This window comes from Megalopta genalis, chromosome 4 (assembly GCF_051020955.1).
Source record: "Megalopta genalis isolate 19385.01 chromosome 4, iyMegGena1_principal, whole genome shotgun sequence".
Taxonomy (NCBI): domain Eukaryota; kingdom Metazoa; phylum Arthropoda; class Insecta; order Hymenoptera; family Halictidae; genus Megalopta; species Megalopta genalis.
The window spans coordinates 20,529,593-20,553,445 of NC_135016.1; the positions used below are offsets into that span (position 1 = coordinate 20,529,593).

At 43.4% G+C, this 23,853-nt stretch overlaps 1 protein-coding gene across 1 annotated transcript in view; it reads right to left on the bottom strand.

Moving 5' to 3' along the window:
• Gycalpha99B (guanylate cyclase 1 soluble subunit alpha 2) overlaps positions 1-23,853 on the bottom strand; it is a 109,955-nt gene that overhangs the window by 19,843 nt on the left and 66,259 nt on the right. The gene's annotated exons all lie outside the window — the stretch shown is intronic.

Sequence of the window (23,853 nt, forward strand, 5' to 3'; positions counted from 1 at the left end):
TGCCGAAAACGAATTACATCATTAATTTCGGTAGTCAACATTTTAAGACACGGATCACTTCAGAACCGTGTAATAGACATCTTCGACGCAAATAATATGCATACGTAAAAACGTACCAACGATCTTAAAAATTCGGGAAATGATAGCATTAGCAAAAAATATACTTTGGTTGATTTTTAGACGCAATGTAGATTGAACGACAAATATAGTTTGCAGATTTTATGCACTTCTGGTAAGAACAGATTGGTGAATTTAAAATAGCATAATATACACGGTGTCCCAAAAATGTCTCGTAATCCGGAAATGGGGGGTTCCTGAGATCATTTGAAGTAACTTTTTGCCTTAGCGAAAATGCAATCCGACGCTTCGTTCACGAGTTATTAAGGAAAATCGCTGGCCAATGGGAGGCGAGCTCGCCTAGCGCTAGGCGGCCGAGCCAATCAGCAGAACTGGGCTTCGCCCGCTCGTTGACTGGACCGCCTCGCGTCAGCCGTGCTCGCCTCTCATTGGTCACTGTTTTTCCTTAATAACTCGTAAAGAAAGCCGCGAATTGCATTTTCGCTAAAAGTTGCTCCAAATGACCTCGGGAATCCCTAATTTCCGGATTGCAAGACATTTTTGGAACATCTCTTATACTATTAAAAGAGATTGAAGAAAATAGACTAAAAAATAGATTAAAAGCATCTCAGAATGTCAACATATTATTTGCAACTGATCAAGATGATTAAAGAAGGACAGCAATATGTATACTATTTATTTATTGCAATTCGTGCAGACAACTTCTATTTCGCATAAACATCCGCAATCTATTCTATCAACGAGTAATTATATAACTTACAAAAAACTTACAAGAATTTGTAAGAATTCTGTGTAGCTATATGCGTCGCATGCTTGTAAAAATGGATTGTTACAGCAATAAATTAATTCACCGTTCTCTCGCCGAAGGTAATACATATTTGGCCACGTCCACGGGTGAATCACCCGGTACAGTTGTGTGCGTGTCTTCCGCTCGCTCGTCAAGGGAAAGGGGACAGGATCGCGCGCGTGATCTTATCCGGCGGTTATTCGCGTGACGATTCCGATGGAGCTCGGCACAGTCGCTTGACGGGAACATTGATCTGCATGCCTGACTGAATTGGGACAATACGTCGAGAAGGAACACTTTGGGAATCGATACGGTGCCGCGCACCCAGCTTGTTATGCAGAACGAGCCGCGTCTATAACCGGGGGGGCTCCCTTTGGCACGCGGTTTCTTTGAAGATGGCGGATGCGAAAACGGTCACCACGAAAAAGATCCGGCTCATCCTGCCAGAAAATACGCATTCGTTTCCATTCCGAATCGACAGCCCTGGCCAGCGCGCGGGCGCTTCTTCCCACATAAATCGCGCGAAAGTCGCTTCCCACCTCGTTCCGTCGAGGACAATAATCATTGTCTGCAGGGCTCCCGATGCCGAAACTGCCCGAGGCGTGAACGCCAGCTTCGAGAACGTAATCCGTTAATCTTACCCGGTCCTATCGCACGGCTTGCGAAAGCTCCTTAAAGCGCGGCAAGTCGCGAGAGAACGGGTTATTCAATTCTTAAAATCGAGGATTATCTCGCACGCGGGTGCCTTTAACGTGTACCACAGGTATTTTGCCGTGGAAGCTTTTCATTTCGAATGCTTTACTCGGTGAAACGTAAGATTTTCGTGTAAATCTTGCCGTATGGGTGTTTCATTGGAACAACATTCATTGGGTTCAGTCTGGGAAAATGTGTTCTACGAATTTTTCTGAAATATTCATCTATAAGGATTTTGAGGTAGCTGGTGATTTTAATTTCTTATGGAACAAATATAAAAATTAATCAGTTTTAAATCACTGTGCGTGATTATGTTGGAAAACCGCGAGGCTACAAGGTACGGGGTAGGTGCTAGGTATGAGAGCGTTGAATCGTGTCACGTGGCCATCGAATTGCGTCCGAATCGTGTCACGTGGCCTTCGAATTGCCTCCGAATCGTGTCACGCGGCCTTCGAATTGCCTTCGAATCGTGTCACGTGGCCTCCGATTTGCCTTCGAATCATAGCATGTGGCCTCGGAATTGCCTTCGAATCATGGCATATAATCCAAATTGCCTTCGAATCATAGCATGTGGCCTCGGAATTGCCTTCGAATCGAAATCGTGTGGTCTCGGAATTGTCTTCGAATCGAAATCATGTGGCCTCCGAATTGCCTTCGAATCGTGTCACGTGGCCTCCGAATTGCCTTCGAATCGTGTCACGTGGCCTCCGAATTGCCTTCAAATCGTGCCATGTATCCTTCAAATTGCCTTCGAATTTGAAAGTTAGCAGAAATCGAAGAAGTTTCCAGCTTCTAAACAAAAATAGCAAATTTGGGGAGAGGAGAAACAAATTATTATTATAATTGTTGACAATCGACAACTATAAAAATAATCCGCGAGGCTCGAATAATCGTATCTCCTCTTCCCAAATTATCCATTTTTGTCTGCTGAAGAAAAATTATGGAGAATTTACTGTAGCTTGATCTAAAACGATCTACATACATCTATAAGTTATTCTAAATCTCACTACAATCATCATCGCTTCGATCGCCTAACCGTCTATTCGAACATCGTGTTTTCCGATCGGTTCGGATGATCGACGTTACAGCGTCTTTATTTACGAATCGCCCGCGAGGATTCTCCAAAATGGAAAGCCGTCACCGCGTGAACGGTGCAACCGGAGAAAGAGGAGCATTAGTTTCGCTCGATCCCCGGAACATTTCCTTCGATGGCCATCGTTCAGCATCGTTCGCTGTAAATGGATAAAGATCCGCGATGTGCGCCGAGAAATTTTATTTCGCGGTTCTTTTACGACTCGCCGTCCTGAGAGATAGCCAGCCGGTCCCGTGACGCGGAGACGGGAAGGCGCGGCTACAATTTAAAGGTGCATCGGAAGATTTGTGTCCCGATGGACAGGGACATTTTACTCCGATAAATTTCCTCCGAAGGCTCGCTCGCACGGTTCTATCGAATGTATCAGGATTGTGTGCGCGGCGTTTCCGCGAGTCAATAGCACGGAGAGGTCTAATACCGGCGCGCCTTTTCGAAGCGAACTAACTCGAGGCACTCTCCGAGGCTCCATCACGATTGCACGAGAAATCCTTTTTGCGCTCCGCCGACTCCGAAGAACGATCTCGTGCTATTCCCGTGCAACCGTTCCCTCTTCCTTTCTTCCCCATGTTTTTTCTCCGCCCGCCCCCTGTCTACCTACTTGCCCGTTATCCGTAATGTTGGATGATCACGCCACGTAGGGACAAGACGCCGCGCCCGCCGCCGTCGCCGCGGCGTCCCTTCCTCCATTTTATGCACGCTCGCCCGGCGAAAATTTTTATCGGGTCACCGTCGACGGAATTCCGAAGCATTCTCTCTCTCTCTCTCTCTCTCTCTCTCTCTGCGGGTTAATCGCGCCTCGACTTTATCCACGGCATCTTTGTCCTCGTCCCGACGATTTCCGCGCGTTCCGAAGCGAGCGTCTTCGCTGCACGTAAAGCGTAAAACTTTGAAAAAAGGACTCTGCTTCGCGCAACAAATGGCAATATAAACTATTAAAACAGAAACTTTAGCCTCGAACAAAAATTAATCTATAGTTTACTTAGTACTAAGATACTAAGATATCGGTTTACATTTCCGTCGGTTCCGTCAGCGCGCACCGATGGCGATGTAAACTGTATAAAGGGTGTCCCAAAAATGTCTCGCAATTCGGAAATGGCGGGCGTGGCGCGGTGTTATTGCTCCCCGTACCGTGATCGGTGCGATCACCCGAGACCTACTTCTTTCTAATAACCCTATTTTTTTAAGTTCTTTTTTTCCATTGGGAACATCGTTTTTTAGCGAATTACGCGCGAGATTCCCGAAACTGTGTCATCCACGAACTGCAATCGGTTGCATTGCGTGCAGAAGAAACGAGTAGAATTTCAATGTACGGTAATTTCTGCCTAATTAGCGCTCAGATCGCGCGCTAAAATGGACGACTTGAGTGGAGCAGATACGATTGTTCGAGCCTCGCGGCTCGTTTTTATAGTTTACTACTTATAGTTTTATAGTTGACTAAATCGGTGACCATAAAAATATACAGTGTCCCGAAATTATGGTACTTCCAGCAAATGAAGGATTCCTGCGGTCATTCGAAGCAACTTCTTCCTTTGCAAAAATGTTCTCCGAGGCACCGTTAACGAGTTATTAACGAAAAACAGTGACCAATGAGAGGCGAGTTCAGCTGGCGCGAGGTGGCCGAGCCAACGGCGCCAGCGGTCGAGCGGTCGAATCCCAGTTCCGCTGATTGGCTCGGTCGCCTCGCGCCAGCCGCGCTCGCCTCTCATTGGTCACTGTTTTTCGTTAATAACTCGTTAACGGTGCCTCGGAGACAATTTTTGTAAAGGAAAAAGTTGCTTCGAATGACCCGAGGAACCCGCCACTTTCGGATTGCGAGACATTTTTGGGACACCCTGTATACAAAGGCGATATGCCTATCGCAGATCTAATTCTCGGCGCACGAGTAACCTTCTCGCGCACACCGACGTACATCCCATTATACGCTTCTTATCTTTCCTTATCTTCGCCACTTTCCTCGGCCATTTCGTTGCTTTTTCGCTCGCCCTGCCAACCGACTCGCGCGCACTCTCGCTCTCCCAACTCTTTACACTCCGAGGGTATAACGCATGTTCCGACGTTCCCTATCCATCTTCACGTAATTCGCAGCTTTCCCTCCCCTCCTCCTTTCAATGCATGCTCCACTTTCCCGTGTTTCCGCCGCGCCGCGAACACTATTTTCCCGGATTTCAGGCTCTCCGCTCGCGTTCCGAGCATTTCCCACCTATCCGCCACTCCGACTATTTTTCTCCCATTCCGCCGTCCTGTTCCCCGATCGAAGGTTCGACCGATTTAAATTTAAGATCGCCGAGATCGATCAACAAGAACCGCCGTGGAATAACGTTCGCGCGAGGTACCGTCGGAGAAATGTATAATGCAAGCCCGCTAACGAGTAGTTTTCTGATAAAGGGAACACCGGCGGGTTCGGCTTCGTCGCTATTTCATTAGCACCGAATCTCGCTCGGCCTCCGGGGGCCGACAATAAAAGCACGAGAACCCGCGCGGGCGCGGCCCGCAACAGATTTACATTAAACACCCCGGGGTACGCGCGCGAAAAAAATTACGCGGGCATTGTACCAGGGGGGGATCCAATTTCATGGAAGTATCGCGTTTCCAGCGGAGAGATTAAACAAAGGGTATCCGAGTAATAATTAAATATCATTAGGATTCTCCCTGGGAACGTGGCCGCCGCCTCCGTCGCCGCGCGCTCCCACTTTCCCTAACTTTTCATTTAGTTGAAAAACTGTGTTCCGCCGACCTTAAAGCGCGCGCGCACGCCCGCGCGATAGTAATGTATTCAAAGCTGGAACTTCATTAGCGCCCTAAGTGAATCTTTTACGGTGGTTTCGTCTAATTGCCGCGTTGCCGGCGATGCGCCACGGTCACAAAGGGCAGGTGTGTAGCCGCGCTTTCTCGCGTTATCGCGCGTCGCGTCGCGTCGGTTCCGCGGGGAATCAATTCTTATCTACGGGATGCTCGCCGTGCCGCGATCGTTTCTGCGGAAGAAACGGGTATCCGTAGATATCGGCTCGCGGAATTGTCGCCGGCCGCGATTACGTCGGGGCTCCGTCGGACGATCTCCTTTCCCCAACGGGAAATCGTTGACGCGATTCGACGAGGAAGTCGAATCTGAATACGTTAAGCGCGCCGTATTGATTGTCCATGATGATTAATGGGACGTTCGTGAAGCATGCTCCGCTGTAACTACAGTACTCGACAGCCGAATGCAAATTAGGTTAACATGTCCTCGAAGATGAAGGATCGTCACAGAACCACCTGACAACGTATATTGGTTCCCGTCGAACATGCCGGCCAGAAATTCCCGGCGGATCATTAAGGTCCGTCGATCGAGCGCCGACGGGACGTATTATTACACGGCCGCTCGGGTTTCTAACAGTCGCCGACGTGATTCGTCGACTCACCCTCCCCTACACCCTTGGAAATTATCTCGTCGACGCTGGCAGAAGAAACGCCGATTAAAACCGCCTGTTCGCTCGCGATCGTTTCCAAGTTTCCAGTCGACGGACGAGATTGAAAAATTCTGTCGACAGACCGGGCACTTCGATTCGTTCCCTTGACGCTCGCGCGGTTTTCGTTCTCCGGTAATTTATTATACCGGATGAATCTGTTGAGTATAACGGGAGCGGAAAATTTTATTTGATATGGCCGGACTATTTTTGCCGCACCGAGTTTTCGAAGTACAGTAATGTTTCTGTAACTGACGCTCGGATTTTCCACAAAAGTGGACAGTTTGGGTGGAGGAGATACGATTGTTCGAGCCTTGTAGCTCGTTTTTTATAGTTACGAATTGTCAACGACTATAAAAACGAGAGCCCCAAGGCTCGAATAATCGTATCTCTCCTCTTTCATTGCCCATTTGTTCCAAATTGTCCATTTTTGCTTGCAAGCTGAGGGGACAGTTGCAGAGAATTCACTGTATTTCTGCGCAAAGTTCACGGCATTTGAATCCGTAGCACGACTTTTTGCCGGACGAGATTTCCCCTCTTCTGCAGAATGATTCTGTAACGTTTCAACTAATTTCGTACGGTAGTCTTTGATACGGGTTATCATTGTCGCGGATCATTTCGGTATAAATTACTGCTCTTTTTCTAACTATAAGAGCGAAGCGCAAGACTCGAATAATCGTGTCTCCTCTCCCCAAATTGTCCATTTTTGCTTACAAGCTATGGAACAATCGGAGAGAATTTACTGTATTTCTGCGCAATGTTCACGGCACTTGAATTTGTGTCACGATTTTTTGGCGGATGAGATTTCCCCCACTTTTCTGTAGGATGATTCTGTAATGTTTCAAGTAATTTGGTACAGCAGTCTTTGATAACGGGTTATGTCAATAACTATAAGAACGAGAAACAAAACACGAATAATCGTATTTTCTCTTTCCATATTGTCCATTTTTGTGCACGATCTAAGCGTCAGTTAGGGAGACATTACTGTACTTAAGCTCGTCGTTTGGAGAATTCCGATTGTACAGTAATGTCTCTCTAATTGACCCTCCACAAAAATGGACAATTTTTGGAAGAGGAGATACGATTATTCGAGCCTTGTAGCTCGTTTTTTATAGTTACGAATTATCAAGATTATGTCAAGGTTATGCAAGGCTCGTACAATCGTCCATTTTTATCCATTTTTGTGCACAATCTGAGCGTCAGTTAGGAAGACATTACTGCAGTTCGTTGATCGTCTGTGTCAGATGTAACGGAGACGTCTGTTTCGTCTTTTTGCGCGAATAAAACGGTGCAGATTAATATTTTAGTACGAATCAAATAGTTTTGAAACAACACCGTTGTTTCATAATCGTGCAAGGTAACACAATTAATAGCACCATTACTAAAACAAATCGGTATCGTAAATACCATATAGTTGAAATCAATTTATCGATCGAATGTATTCACTATGTTGTTATAACTTTTCGAAACATTCATATATTTCAGAAGTTACTCGATATTTAATGTTTTGTTAGTAAACTGCGGATCTTCGTGCAAAATAATAATATTCTGCCTTTAATCGTTTCAATAAATTAAAGAGAATGCAAGAACATTTACAAATTCTTGTAATTGCATTCGTTGTTTGACATTTCAACCCGTCGATTTTACCATAACTACGTAAAATCCGCAGTTATTTTTAACGATATCGCGTACAAAAGAAATTGTTATTAACATTAACTTGCCGGTGTCCATGGAGGAGATACTCCCAGCATCGATCACCTATCTATCTAAGCCCAGCAATCCTATTCCGAGAATCAGTCGATTCTGGGTCTCTGGAGAGATTAGATGAGGTCTACCTTGAGAGCATCCATTCTTGGTCAAGCCTGAGGTCACCGGTGGCCACTCTCCGGACACTTTCGGAGCTCTTTGTGGAGGTACACTGCCTCCTTATTTATTGATTTTTGCGATTGTAACTGAAATCAATTCTTCGAATACTTCGGTTGCAATATTCAACTTGAATTCAGTTCAAGGAAACGGATAAACAATTTTTCGTAGCCTATCAGACGTTTCGTCTCAGTTATTGAATTACTTTGAATAAAAAAATATATCTAAGAAAGCGCGTAGGAGATATACAGAGTGTCCCGAGAATGTCTCGCAATCCGAAAGTGACGGGTTCCTCGGGTCATTTGAAGCAACTTTTTCCTTTACACAAATTTTCTCCGAGGCACCGTTAACAAGTTATTAACGGAAAACAGTGACCAATGAGAGGCGAGCTGCTGGGCTCGCCGCGAGGTGGTCGAGCCAACGGCGCCAGCGGTCGAGGCGGTCGAATCCCAGCTCAGCTGGCGCGAGGCGACCGAGCCAATGAGCGAAACTGGGCTTCGCGCGCTGGTTGGCTGGGCCGCCTCGCGTCAGCCGTACTCGATTCTTATTGGTCACTGTTTTTCGTTAATAACTCGTTAACGATGCCTCGGAGAACATTTTTGTAAAGGAAGAAGTTGCTTCAAATGATCCGAGGAACCTGCTATTTCCAGATTGCAAGACATTTTTGGGACACCCTGTACTAATTCAATATAGTAATTCATAGTAATAGCACTCGAGCTCTCAATAGTTCCAAAGATCCCACGCAAACACATTATTAAAAACGCATTTTAATTCGAAATTCCGTATTTCGAAATTGAATGGTCAATTTAGATAATTTGTTTACAAGCTGAAGGAACATCGTAGAGAATTTTCCGTGCAATAAATTATATCAGAATTCTCTACTGTTCAAATACGTTTCGCATCCAGTCAGCCGAATCGAGGGCGACCCATATGCAAAACGATTCGCTGCACAAATCGATAAAAATTACAGCTGGCGCTGCAAGTAAGTAACCGCTCCATTATCCGAACATTAATTCCACGCTACTTATCCCGGACAATCGAGGTCCCACTTTATCCATCGAGGATCCATTCATTAGAGCGCCACGTTCGAAGAAGATAAACCGAACAACAACGCGTTGGCCATCTGCGCGCTCGCGCGCGCGCGTTCTCTTCACTAAGCGAAAAGCGTTCAATTCGCGCGAATCAAATCCGCGCTTGCGAACGCGCGGCGTCTATCATAACTTGGCGGTTTATTATAAAGGAATGATTGCTCTATACGGAACGCAAACGGGGCAAGAATTAGGGCGCTTCATTAAAGTGTTGAATTTCATCAGAACTCGGGGGCCCGTTGTAACGAGTTCATGTATGAACAGCAAATTGGATCGTATTGGCTCGGTAAACGTTCGCCACTCGTCCGTAGCAACGTTTTTTAAAGTCTCGCCGAACGAACTTACGACAGCCTTCGAAAGCAATAAATGCCTATCACCGGTGAACTCTGCACGGAGATAATTGCAGTAACTACTTCGAAAGTGGTCCGCAACAACGCCGGCTTATTTTACAACGGGTCGTTTCGAGCGGTTTAATTAATGCTCCTATAGATCACCGGGCAAACGCGTTACAGCCATTCGATGTTTACAGAAACGTAAACCCGGCCGCGACTGGGAAGATGCTTAAGCGTGTTTTAAATTCTGCGATCGCCGCGCGGATCGTTTACACGAAATTGTGCAATTAACGCGGCGATTGCGCAACGATATTTAAACGGGTTCCGCGATAATGAAAATAATTCGCTGCGTAAAACTCTCTGCGGGAGTTTATTGGCCAGAAATTTGTGCTTCGAATTCGTTCGGGTCGCCGCGCCGGACGCGCTGTCATATCAAAACGCGCTCACAGAAGCTCGATAATTAATAAATAATCGGTTTGGTCGCGTGAACAATCGCGCATTTACCAATTAACTCTAGGACGTTCGAGCAGCTTATTAGCAGCTTCGAAGTCTGTTCAACGGAGGATCATTTTGTGTGAAAGAAAGCGTTTGGAAGATATTATTTTTATTAGCGTAAAAGAGAGATATTATTTTCCTGTTCGTTGTATATTTATTTATACAGTATTGTTAAATAATACGCTTGGGTAGCTATTAATGCAAAAATAAAATATGAAAACGTTATAAAGGAGCATCGTTGGAACAAAAATACACGTTTAAAATAAAAAATATAAATAAAATATAAATATAAAAATATAAATATAAATAAAAGTACACGTTTTCTGACCCTCCCTTAAGCATGCTAAAAAGCTTAAATTACAAAAAGAAAAGAAAAACAAAATGAACCGAAATAGAAAAGGACTGCATACAAACTGAAACATTATGACAACGATTGTCCACTATTATATAATAAATTATGCGACAGCTATGAAACACGCGAAATCTATTCAAGCTTTGAAATTCGACAAGTTGGAGGAAATTTTCCTGGCAGACTGTACATGACAGACGTAGTAATAACACATCCGAGAATAACTAAAATCGATACACTAAAGCACAGATAGTGGAATTAAGTGGAAGAACGCTGAAAAATCCTATTCAACCGATGCGAATTACTTGGATGCGACTCGTACGACGTTCCCCACGTGCGACGGAACCAGTTCCTCCGACTTTTATTTTGTATATGCGAAGCATTTCTCGAGCACCTTGTTGCAACACTGGGGACATCAAAACGTTCGCGACACGTATCTCTTGCAACTTGTTGCGGTCTTGTGTACCGTTGGATCGTAGGAAATCTGTTCCGTTTTGCAAAGGCGCGCGCGTTCCGCCGCAAACCTCGAACCGATTTTGCTTAATTTTCCCAGCAATTGCGGCTTTCGACGCTTCCTTTCCTTTCTCGTTTCAGCAGATATCGGATGTTCCTGAATTGGTATTGCCCCTGAATAGAACAAACGTTTTCTTCGGAAGCTACGAAGACTGAAATTATTTTCAGAATTGAGCAATGAAAACTTTTCTGCAGCAAATACATATTTCTAAAATTTATAGCAGCTTTTGTTTCCAATGTTTTTTCTTCTGTACTCGCAGGCTCTATTTACGTGCTTTTTTTTATTCATAAAACAAACCCACGCGGAACGGATACGTCGCGAAAATTGTCGGACGGATGTACTTCATGTGTCTATCAACCGACTTGGCACAAAAATTTCAGCGCTCGGTCAGAGCCGCGTCCTAATTGCCTGTCGCGTGACGACAAATCCGACCGACCGATGAACGCGACAAAAACGACAACAAAATCTGCGGTTGTCACACACCGCCGATGCGGCGCGATCGTAAGACGCGTTTCGTTTGTTTCTCGTCGCGTTGGATGCCAACGCGATTTCCTTTTTTCTTTCGTTACGTGGCATGTAATTAGGACACAGCGTGGAACCGGTTAAATCGACGATCTCCGATGTGAAAAATGCGTTTTTTAACCCTTAGTGCTCCGCGCGTTTCTCGAGTACTACCAGCAACTCCGGCACATTTTTGGAGCGGAGCGCCTCAGATAAAGGAAGTCTTATTTTTAGCGAAAAAGATTACACGTCCTCGTGAATGCATTTTATTTTATTTATTATATTATTATATTATATATATTAGTAATAATATATATAATAATATATATATATATATATATATATATTATATTATTATTATTATATTATATTATATTATATTATTCCTATCGTAAATAAAAGATAAATTTTCAATTTTGTAATTCACCATGGTGCGATATCTTTGGTAACAATCTCCCATGTGCATTCTGGGTTTACTTGGACAAGTGTCACAGTATTCGCTTTGCCAAATAGAGTTACTAGATATTTCTTTCGAGTTTAGAACATTTTCTGCGTAATCGTTGGTTTCCTTTATAATTTCATTTACCAATTCGTCCGTGAGAAATAATTTAAAATATTGTATCGGCTGTTCAACGTTTGTAGGAACTTGTGGTCCAACGACCTGTGGCAATGCACTAAAAGGTATTCTATCTGGAATATGTAATTCTTCCGTAACATCGCGCCATTCGTCTAAGTATTGTAACGAATCTTCGCTTTCGCTTTCAATAATTCTCATTCTTCGTCTCTTTGGTAGTATAATTTCGCTGCTACTACTCGAAGTGTCAGAATCATAATCAACATTGTGTTCCACAATGTCTTTTAACTCTTCAAAATCAAACACGTCTTCGGGATCGCTCGGCTCTAAATTCTCATCGTAATATTTATTTTTCTCCGTGTTGCTGACCATAGAAAAGGTCGAAAAATGGTTTCATCGTAATGATACAGACTTAGCACGTTTCAACTACGGATAACAATTGCTAACGCCGACGATAACGTATGCTAAAAACATTTGTCACGGCAGCGGAGCCTTCGGAGTTACGGAACAAATGACAAATGTCTCCGTAGCGGAGCCTTCGGAGCGCTAAGCGTTAAAAAAGCGGCGCACCGTTGATAGGAGACGGATCAGGAGGTTCCCTCCGAGACGCCTCGCGTATCAATTTTTCGTGCAGGAATTTTCCGGGAAACGCGGCCGTTTCTTCGCAATTCTCTCCCAACTGAAGCGTTTATATCGCGGGCCATTCTTCTCGACGTTCGCACGTATCCCGTAGAATTTCAAAGGGAAATGGAAAACGCGGAAAGAATTTGATTCACTCGCTCGCTCTTATCCCGCGCACTGTCTTCCGATGTATCGCCGATGAAATATTCAGGCCTGTCGGTCTTGGCGTCCTAGTTTTCGCGCGCGGAAACAGAGCCTCTGAATTCGTTCTACCGTCGTCGCGGCGGTCTGGAGAAGAAACGACAGCTGCAAGGAAGCCTGCGAAATAGCGGAATGTGTCAGCCAGCCGAACAACACCGTGGAAATTGTCCGGGACCGGCGAGAACGACGAGGGAAAATATTAAGAAGGGGAGCAGCACTTTGACGCGGTTTCCTTTAAACACGAATCGATAGCCGGGGGGTCTTAAGGGGATATTCCTCTGTTGGCACGGATCAGATATCGACGTCCTTTCATTACCATGCGCCGGGGACCATGACGCTTTGCTGCCGACCACGAAAATCTTGTGCCTAACTAACCACGCCGACTAACGTAGTTAGGGCAAACTTTCGGAGAACAGCGTGCGCATAGGTCGGTGACCAAGTTCAACTTCGGAATTGCATTCCTGGCCGAAATTCGCTTTGTCGTGGCCCTGGGTACTAAACGCAATCGCTTTTTTATTCCATGTAATTAATAGGTAGTAATACTAATTAATATAGATTAATATAGACTAATAGATAGTAGTAAATAATAGATAGATGTAATCTCATACAGCAAATAAATGTCTTTTATGATAGTTGTCAGAATTGGAAGTTCGGTACAAATGTATTTCTTGTTTGAATAATTTGGACAAATAGCAACAAAAGGTGTTTTAAATGTTTCAGATGTGTTTTAAGTTCTTCTGAAGTCGTTCGTTTCTCCATCATTCGTTTTTCGAAATGAACGCATATAATCTTCCTGGATTGACAATTGAACAAAATTCAGTGCACTGGGGTATACAGCAATTTCCCTCGAAATTGCCAAATTTTGGGACGCTGTGAATTTCCCTGTGCTAGTCCTGCGCCTATGTAACATATTGCTACGTCAATGGTAAGGCTCGACGGAGTCGGTCGAGCGTGTCATGTGGCACGCAACGTAAATTCGTAGAAGACAATACAAAATGGTCTGTTTGACCTGTTGTGCCTTCGAATTGTGGCACAAAATTCGAAATAAATAAGCTAACATTAGCTTTTTCATTTTAATATTCTCAGATCCGCCGGTTTTAATTCCAACTGTTGAACATTTCTGGAACAAATTAGTATACATGGTCCAAAAATAGACTAGTGCATACGCTCTTTAATCACTCTAAAACCAAGATAAAATTTCAGCTGATGTCACGTTGACTGTCGTCTTACCATAAACAGAGTGTTCCATAATTATGTTAACACCCGAAAGGGGTGATTGCTGAGGTGATTCGAAGTAACTTTTTCCTTAGCGAAAATGCAATCCGCGGCTTCGTTTACGAGTTATTAACGAAAAACACTGACCAATGAGAGCTCGCCTAGCGCTAGGCGGCCGAGCCAATCAGCGGAACTGGGCCTCGCCCGCTCGTTGACTGGACCGCCTCGCGCCAGCCGTGCTCGCCTCTCATTGGCCACCGTTTTTCCTTAATAACTCGTAAACGAAGCCTCGGATTACATTTTCGCAAAGGAAAAAGATACTTCGAATCACCTCAGGAACCTCTCATTTCCCTTAAATACCATAATTTTGGGACACATATTTTGCGTTGCTCTATTCGATGAACCAAATATCAAGATCCACAAAATGCGACAAGATTGATAAAGTAATCAGTATCGAACGTCTAAACTTTCCAAGTCTAATTTCACGAAATAATTCCCTTCGATCTTTTTCAAGTTGCTGAATCGGTAGCCTGAAGAGCAGCGAGGGTTCGCTCGAGTGACAAGTCCGACGTCGCTTGCTGGCCAAGCCAATAGCAGTGAAGCGTCGTCGGTCGGAGTGGCAGTGGCCTGTCCGTCTTTATAAATTATGATCAGCGTCTGGTCGTAAGTGGACGATCGGTAACGCGAACGCAATATTGCCGGGCCGCTTGCTCAGCCCCTCGTTCATTAATCTTGAACGGCCGGGATTACTTGTCGTTAGAACGCTCGCGGGAACTTTCTTACGGGATCGTTTGTTGCGCGGCTGATCTCGTTAGGGCTGCATCATCGAGATAAGGTCGCGCGTGGTCGGCATAGTTGCGCCGGTATTTTCGCGTTATCGCGAATTTGCATTCCGCCCGTGTAATTACGCCCCCCTCCCCTCCCCTACCCCCTCTCCGCCGCCGCGCGGGTATGTATGTACACACAGTTCGAATATCATGCCGCGGAAATCGGCTGCGGAAATCGGCTGCGGTGCAAGCAGCCTCGTTCGACGTTACGACGTCTACTTCGCGACTTTGCCACCGGGGAATAACAAATTAATTCGACCGCGATTCAACTTCGGACCCGCCCCCCCTCCACTCCCCGGAACGCGCGTAATCTACTTGCTCCGTCCCAGGCGACTCCGCGAACCGCAGCCGATTCCGATTACATCGGATCCTAGAGCTCGGCTACCCGACCGATCCTTGTTACCGTCAAACAGTGCAGGATGTTCGTGTCTCGGACTGGCTTGTGCGCTATCGAGACACCGTGGTTTTCGTGTTAACCAGCGGTTTACGCGGATTCGGTCGGCGGAATCGGCGACGATAGGGAGCGGTGTTATTTCGAGCCGATTGAATGCGTTAGAATCGAGGTGTGGACGGCTGTTCAACGAACATCAATGTGCTGCGATTTTATGCGTTCGCCGCAAAAATTGGCTGACTGTGTATAACCAAATTACGAGGAATCGAGACGTGTTTCTTCTGATAATAATGATAATAATAATTATTAGAAGTTTTACTAATATTATTGCTATCTTGAATTTAGTAAAATTGCTGAAGGAAACAGATGATTTCTATTTCATTTCATTTTTCAATAATAATGGATTTAGCAAATTTTTTATTTCCATTGAGATCCGCGATCTGATAGTATTAATTATTATTGCGTTAGAAGAGACTAATGATAAGAGAGAATAAGAGAGAATAATGATAATAATAATAATTATTATTTTTACTGATATTATTAGTATCTTGAATTTATTAAAATTGCTGAAGGAAACAGAGATCATTTTTATTTCATTTCTGTCTCTTATAATGGATTTAGCAAATTTTTCATTTCCATTGAGATCCGCAATCTAATAGTATTAATTACTATTCCGTTATAAGAGACAGAAATGAAATAAAAATGATCTGTTTCCTTCAGCGATTTTAATCAATTGGAAATAGTAATAATAATAGTAAAAGTAATTATTATTATTATCGTTATTATTAAAAGAAATACGTCTCGATTCCTTATAATTTTAATAAATTGAAGACAGTATAACAATGTTCTTAGTGCAAGGCCTAAAATGATCGGTTAAAATCGGTTAAAACGATCGGTGTCACATTTTTTACTTTGAAATTGCTGAATTGAAATTGAAATCGCTATAATTCGCTTCAATTCGAAACTGAATTGAATTGAAATTGCTTTAATTCGAAACTGAATTGAATTGAAATTGCTTCAGTTCGAAACTAAATTGAATTGGAATTGCTTTAATTCGAAACTGAATTGAATTGAAATTGCTTCAGTTCGAAACTGAATTGAATTGGAATTGCTTTAATTCGTAACTGAATTGAATCGAAATTGCTTCAATTCGCTGAAATTACAGCGAATGATTAGAATAGATTTCTTGATCCAAGCATATGCTACAATATCAACGGTGAAAGATCTAAATGAATACGAATTTTCGGGCTCGATTATAGGTTCAGTGGTTGCATTCTTCTTTTTCACCTTTGCAACTGTGTATCTCACGTGTTCGTTTCTGTTGTATAATTGCGTAAAATTCGCTGTTCAATAATATCAAGTCGAAAACGCTATGACTCCGATACCTTTCCTCGTTTTTCCACCGCGAGTACAGAAAATCTGCAGTTCAATTATAAACAGCTGCTCGCGATTAGATTCCGCGCACTCTAATTCTCGGTCTATCTATGCTCTCTATCTATGCTCTATCTATGCTCTCTCATCTGCCATTTTCGTGTAAAATCTCTCGCTCATCGGTGGTACGTTTTTTCGTAAATTTCCTGTCGAAGTTACCGTACGTGGGAGTTCTGAAACGTGCAGAGTGTGAAATACGTCAAGATACGAGAACGCGCCACGCGCGAGAACCGTCGAACGAGCGCGAATAAAAGCGAATGAATGCGGTTGGTAACGGTGGAAATGTAGTAGCCGCACACGAGCAGTCGGAAAGCGAAGACCTACGACAGAGGTTCCGAGAATAGTGCCCAATAAAGTGGCCGTTCCTATTTTTGTTAAATCAATATTAAAGAAGGCGAAGCAACAGCGGCGACTGATTTTATGCTGAAACGCGAATAAATCGTTCCGCGAAGAAAACCTTTTACTACCATCTTTCTTCGCTGTTCTTTTACACATCCGTATCTAAAAGAGTAATGGCGGAGTCCGTATCATGATACAATAGATCTTTCAATAGGACTCTTTCGCTTCTCTTTCTCTCGTGCAATGCTATGAATCGTCTGAAACGATCGAACGTATTCCAACGATAGATACGAAACCTGGATTTTACGTATGAAAAAGAAAGTAATCTTAGAAGCCGCATTAAGCCAATCAAGTTGCGAACGTTATTCGGACGTCAGCGGAACGATCCGGTCGTAATACGGAAATCATTTTTAATCGACTGTCTCTCGAGACTCAGAATTGTCGACGATATTTGAGCCGTTTATTTTGAAAGTGGCATAAGTGGCATAATTTTTTTATTTTTTTTTAATGAAAAGATACCGTTCAATTGTAATTAGTGTTACCATTACCTCGATTTTTTTGAAAAACTGACATATATACCACTTTCAAAATAAACGGTTCGTTTATTCGAGCTTCGGTAACCGAAAGGTTTATTCGGCTGCGACGAATTTGAATAGAAATCAAATGATAGCGTGAAACGGAAAAGAGAACGCGGAGCAAAATAGGGTAACGAGGGAAGAAAGAAGCTTACAGTTATCAGCGAACGGACGCGTTAATATCGCGGCACGAATCTCGCTCGATAATTAAAGCCGAATAAAATTGCCGCGTTTAAACAGGTTAATATCGGTCCGCGTATATCGCAAAGTTTGTATTAGCGTAGCCGGAGAGAACCTTTGTACCTGCTCTACAATATTTATAATTCAACACGTGCGGTTTAATTAAGGTACAAGAACAGCGAGAATTTTCGATCGCGATTTAATTAGTTTTTCTCGTTACATCATACGTTCCCTTTAGTTAACGCGATTACCGACTGGTATATTTGTTCGACGTTTCGAGATAGAGAGGCCGGCCTGATTCGAAAGAAGTTATTCGCGCTGCAAACATAATCGCTGCTCCGTAAATATTTATGCAACCACGTGCTTCCACCGCAATTATCTCGATCGTAGAATGAAACGGAATATCATTTCCAATATTCGTGTATTCCGAAGACGATGCGTCAAAGGGTTTGAGATTTTATGAAAGGCTTCTCCGACATTTTTGTGCGGTGCAAACATTATCTATTGGGTTGGCAACTAAGTAATTGCCGATTTCAGTTATAATGTCTCTCACTATCAGTTTTATGATATCCGTAAATGTTATATTATAAAATTATTGTTATTATTATTATTATGTTATTTTTTATTATCCGTGAATGTTAGCAACTGGACAAATTGAATGCAGCGGTCAAGGAAAAGCGACCAGAATTGGTCGATTATTGCAATTATTGGTCCGACTTATTGCAATTATTAACAGCGGAAAGACACTCTCATCTAATTTACAGTGGCCCACAAAAGTGTGCAATAATTATCTTAAAACTGAACCAAATATAGTAATGTCTCCCTAACTAACGCTCAGATTGTGCACAAAAATGGACAATTTGGAAAGAGGAGATACGATTATTCGAGCCCTGTAGCTCGTTTCTTTTATAGTTGTTGACAATTCGTAATTATAAAAACGAACCGCAAGGCTCGAATAATCGTATCTCCTTCTCCCAAATTGTCCAGTTCTGTGGATAAAATTATTATTATTATTATTATGTTATTTTTTATTAGCCGTGAATGTTAGCAACTGGTCGTAAAGGTGTCATTTTCCACCAAGACGATGATAGGCAGCACACGTCTTTGTCCACTCGGCAAAAATTGATAGACATTGGTTGGGAATTGATGTTACACCCACCAAATAGTTCTGATCTCGCGCCATCGGATTACCACTTATTTCGATCCCTGGACAACTCCCTTCGTGGTAAAACTTTTAACGACGATGACGCTGTAAAATCTCACTTAACTCAGTTTTTGGCCGAAAAGGATCAGACTTTCTACGAGCGTGGAATTTTCAAGTTGTCGGAGAGACGGCAAAAGGTCATCGAACAAAATGGAAAATACATTACAGATTAAACTTCGTTCCAAGTAAAAAAAATTTTTTATTTCATTGAACAAATCGGCGATTACTTAGTTGCCAACCCAATACATCGATCGGAGGTTACTAGAGCTGCACGGACACTTTTCTCAGTTCGATTTCGCAATCTAATTTTAGCTATTTTCGTCGCAAATAAACGACCCAAATATTGTCGAGGTAAACATTAGCGAATCGTATTAGCTAATCAAAGTTCCGTCGATCCCGCCTGCGTTCCACAGTTCGAATCACCGTCGACTTGCGCAACAATTCATTATCTCGGCTTTACGAATCAAAACTTCGAACTAACGATTCAAATTGGATCGTCGAGAAACTTTGTTCTCGCAAGATAACGCCCGTCTACGCGTTGCGACAAGCACCGGAGGAAAAATAATGTAATTGTGATGAAAACTTCCAACTCATCTCCCTTATTCCCTTAACTAATTCTCGCCGAATTACCGCTCCTGTTTATCTTCGTTAATTCTGGATACATTTACGCGTATCCCGGAACACGAATTTCAGAAAAATTGTGTTCATAGAAAGTCTTTATTTATTTACACCTCGCGAAACGAGATAACTGTGTTCGATACTTAAAATTGTCATCGATTAGGATCGAATTTCCTTCGATCGATGTAACCTCTTCCCAAATTGTCTACTTTTCAATCTGAGCGTTAATTAGGGAGAATTTACTGTAACTGTATTTAATACTTAAAACTGTCGTCGATTAGGATCGAATTTCCTTCGATCAATGCAATGATTTCAATGATCGAATTTCATACGATCGATGCAAGCATTTGATCAAAAATTTCCGAAATAATCGTATCGAATAGTCGCTCGAATAATCGCATCAACTCTTCCCAAATTGTCCACTTTTCAATCTGAGCGTCAACTAGAGAAAACTTATCATCTAACTCTATTCAATTCTTAAAACTATCCTCACGTAGAATCGAATTTCGTTCGATCAAATGCTCGCATTCGATCAAAAATTCCCGAAGTTTCCGGCATCCTTTTAAAATGGTATTTTCAAGTTGTCTCCATCTATTTACACCTCAAGAAGCAAGCAAGCTGTCCTACTAACCAACGCCGCCATCAACAAGCATCTGACATCGCTGGGTCGATGGAAGCGCATAAAACAGAACTTCGAAGATTTCGGTGATCTCTCCAAGATGATGTTTCACACGTCGCCCTCGTCTCCTTCACGCCCGAAGAGGCGAGAAAACTGTCTCGCTACCTAATAGCGTGATCAACTAGGATTGACTTTGGCTGGGTCGATGGAGGCGTTTAATACAAAATTCCGAAGATTTCGGCGGTCTTTGATCCACAGCTAATGAACCGTCCCGCCGGCGAATTCCGGGCGTATCGAGGATACGTGTCGTACCAGCGGCATCATCAAATCGGCCGTATCATCCGGAAGATTAATGAGGTATCGCGCGATATTACGGGGCTGCGTGTACACGGTTCTCCTCCGCCGTGGAAAAACTTAATAAACCCGCGGCGAGGTCCGACGCGGAGAGGACCCTGTCGTCGGGTGCCGAGTGTGCCCTTTCTCGCGCTGTTCCGCGAGGTAATTGCCCGTGAAATCAGCATTTTTTCCAACATTCCTTTCACAGCTCTGCGGCAGCAGGTTTCAACGAGCGAGAGGCGTCCGAAGAGCCGTGACGTATTTAGTAGTCATCGTCGTCGTCGTCGCGGTCGTTAAATCGAGTGTTTCTTTGACCGGGGCTGAGATCGATCTTGCCGTTGATGACGGGCAAAAATGAGAGAGAGTGAGAGAGAGAGAGGAGCGGATGGGAACGGGATTATAAATCGTGGCCCTGTTACCGGGATGGAAACGCCTCTGAATATTTTATATCCGCGAGGCTACGTATCGATTGGTTTTCGCGCTATTGCCGCGGTCATTCAATTAAAAACTCGGTCAAGTCCGTATTAACGAATCCCGCGTTATCAACGCGGCCGGCGCGAAAGAAAACGAGCAGGCGAAAGGAAATGATGAAGAGATAAAAAGAAGGAGAAAACGCGCGCGCGGGCGAGCGAGCGGCCGAAGATGCCTCGGAGGAAGCTATCCTCCGGCGGACACAAAAGCTCAACGAAATTAGCCCCGGATTCTGGGAATGAATAGATACGGTCGCCGTCTCATTCATCGGGCTCCAATTTTCCGTTCTGCCCTGTTAAAAACGTCGGCCCCGCGATCCGCCCCGCCGGGGAGGATGCTCGCCCGGAAAAAGAAGATTGAAAAGGGAGAAACGAGTGTGGAGGAGTAATTACGTTCGATTTCGCTGGCCGAGCATGCCTCGAGCGGCACGCAAATTGCTGGCCCTTGTCCCCGACGAGCATGATCTTCGTCCAGAAAAATGTCTCGGCGAGCACGAATGCGCCGCGGAACGCCTATTTTATTTTACGGGTCTCTTCGCGCCGTGCAAGTCGCCTACTCGTGAACCGTTTATCGTGAATTCTTTCTAATCGACGCTCGGATTGCGCAGAAAAATGGACAATTTGGGGAGTGGAGACACGATTGTTCGAACCTCGCGGCTCGTTTTTTATGATTATAGTAATGTCTCTCTAATTGACGCTTAGATTGTCCACGAAAATGGACAATTTTTGGAAGAGGAGACACTATTATTCGAATCTCGCGGCTCGTTTTTATGATTATCGTAGTGTCTCTCTAATTGACGCTTAGATTGTCCACAAAAATGGACAATTTTTGGAAGAGGAGACACGATTATTCGAGCTTTGCGGTTCGTTTTTATAGTTACGAATTTGTCAACAATTATAACAACGAGAAGTAAAACACAAATAATCGCATTTGCTCTTTCCAAATTGTCCATTTTTGTGCAGAATCTCAGCGTCAGTTAGGGAGACATTACTGTCTTACCATTTTCGCGCTCAGACTGCGCACAAGAATGGACAATTTGGGAAAAGGAGACGCGATTATTCGAACCTCGCGGCTCGTTTTTACGATTATAGCAGTATCTCTCTAATTGACGCTAGAAATCTTTCAAGTAACTTATGCTGCTTGCAACAGAGATGCAGACAATTTTTTTTCCACAAAGACCCGCGATCTTATTTATTCTCTAGTAATTTATCGCAGTCTTATTTATTCTCCAATCTCGTTTATTCTAAGATTTATTATCTTAGTTATTATTTTCTATTCGAGCTTCGTACCGCAAAGGCTTCGTCCCGTCGAAATATTGAAATATCGGTGATAAACAAAGCGTAAGAATTCGAGCCGATCAGATCATTCGAGCACCTCGCACTTATTAAGAAGAGACACTATTTTACGAACCTCGCGGCACGTTTTTACAATTATAGTAATGTCTCTCTAATTGACGCTTAGATTGTCCACAAAACTGGACAATTTTCAGAAGAGGAGATACGATTATTCGAGCTTTACGGCTCGTTTTTATAGTTACGAATTGTCAACAACTATAACAACGAGAAGCAGAACACAAGTAATCGCATTTCCTCTTTCGAAATTGTCCATTTTTGTGCAGAATCTGAGCGTCACTGTAAAAACGAGCTCCTAAAAAATTTCCTCTTCCCCAATTGTCCGTTTTTCTGCACGATCTGAGCGTCAATTAGGGAGACATTATTGTATCGCGAACGAACAAGACCGAGAATTGTTTCCCCGAGCGATCACGCTGCTGGCGCGCCGAACGATACATCGAAAGCCGCCACTCGAAGTCGCGGGATCCTTCGATTCCGAAACGGATTCCAGGCGGAATCGAACGAGAGAGCGAGAGCGCGTTAGCCTGGCGCGCATATTAAAAGCGTCGTTTTTCCGCGCGGCTCGGGGCCCGGCGATGTTGGTCGAGCTAGGCAAACGATGCCCGATTAATCATTACACTCTCGAAAACTGGATTTCAAGTGGCTCGGTGGAAAGCGGCCGAAAAAAGCTTAATTGGAAATCGATTGCATTCTGCGAACCTTTTTGCTTGGGCTCGGCTCGGAACGAAAGTAGATTGTGTTCGGACCTCCGGAGCTTCCGAGCGGTCCGATAGATCATCATTGTCTTCGAAAGAGAGCGGCGGCTAATCTTCGTTACGTCGAAATTAGAAATTCTATCTGTTTGGCTTTCTTCGAGCGAATCGCGTTTTTAAAGAGTTTGCGGTGCTGTCGGAAAGCGACGAACGTCTTACAAATGGCGTAAATGGATGCGAAACGGTAATTAAAAGATTTCGAAATGTATACTTGTATGTTTTTTTTAAACATATTTATTAAGGTTATTAAAGTCTATGTAAATTCTGTATCTTCCAATTCAGATCATTTTCTCATACTGCATAAAATAGAAAGGGATAGTAACATTGGACGAATTTAAAAATATGGGTTATCTACTTGTATGTTTTTTTTTACCATATTTATTAAGGTTATTAAAGTCTATGTAAGTTCTCTATCTTCCAATTCGGATCATTTTACATACTGCATAAAATAGAAAGTGGTAGTAACATTGGGCGAATTTAAAAGTATGGGTTATCTTGAAATCGGTTGTTTATTTTTAATTATGACATATTGTCTGCGGTAATTTGTACGGAAGAATAGTTGAAGACAGAATATTTTACTCTTTGCACTCGAAGCCAAATCAACGGAAAATTGAAAATAGTTCTTCTGACCCACGGTAGATTTCCATTTTATATAACATAATGCATTTTGAATTTATTTTCATATGCTATTGTGACTCGTGCAACAGTTCGACATGACATTTTTTAATGGCACCGCGAAATCACCACTCGAGTGCAAAAGGTCAAGATACGTCGGTGTTTCCCATTGTCTGATCACAGACGCTCCTATTCTACTTGCTCCGCTGTGGGTGTGCCCTCATTCTACTTGTTCGATTAAACGCGAAAATGAACCGTATCGCTAAATCTATCACTAAATAAATCTATCAGTAAAT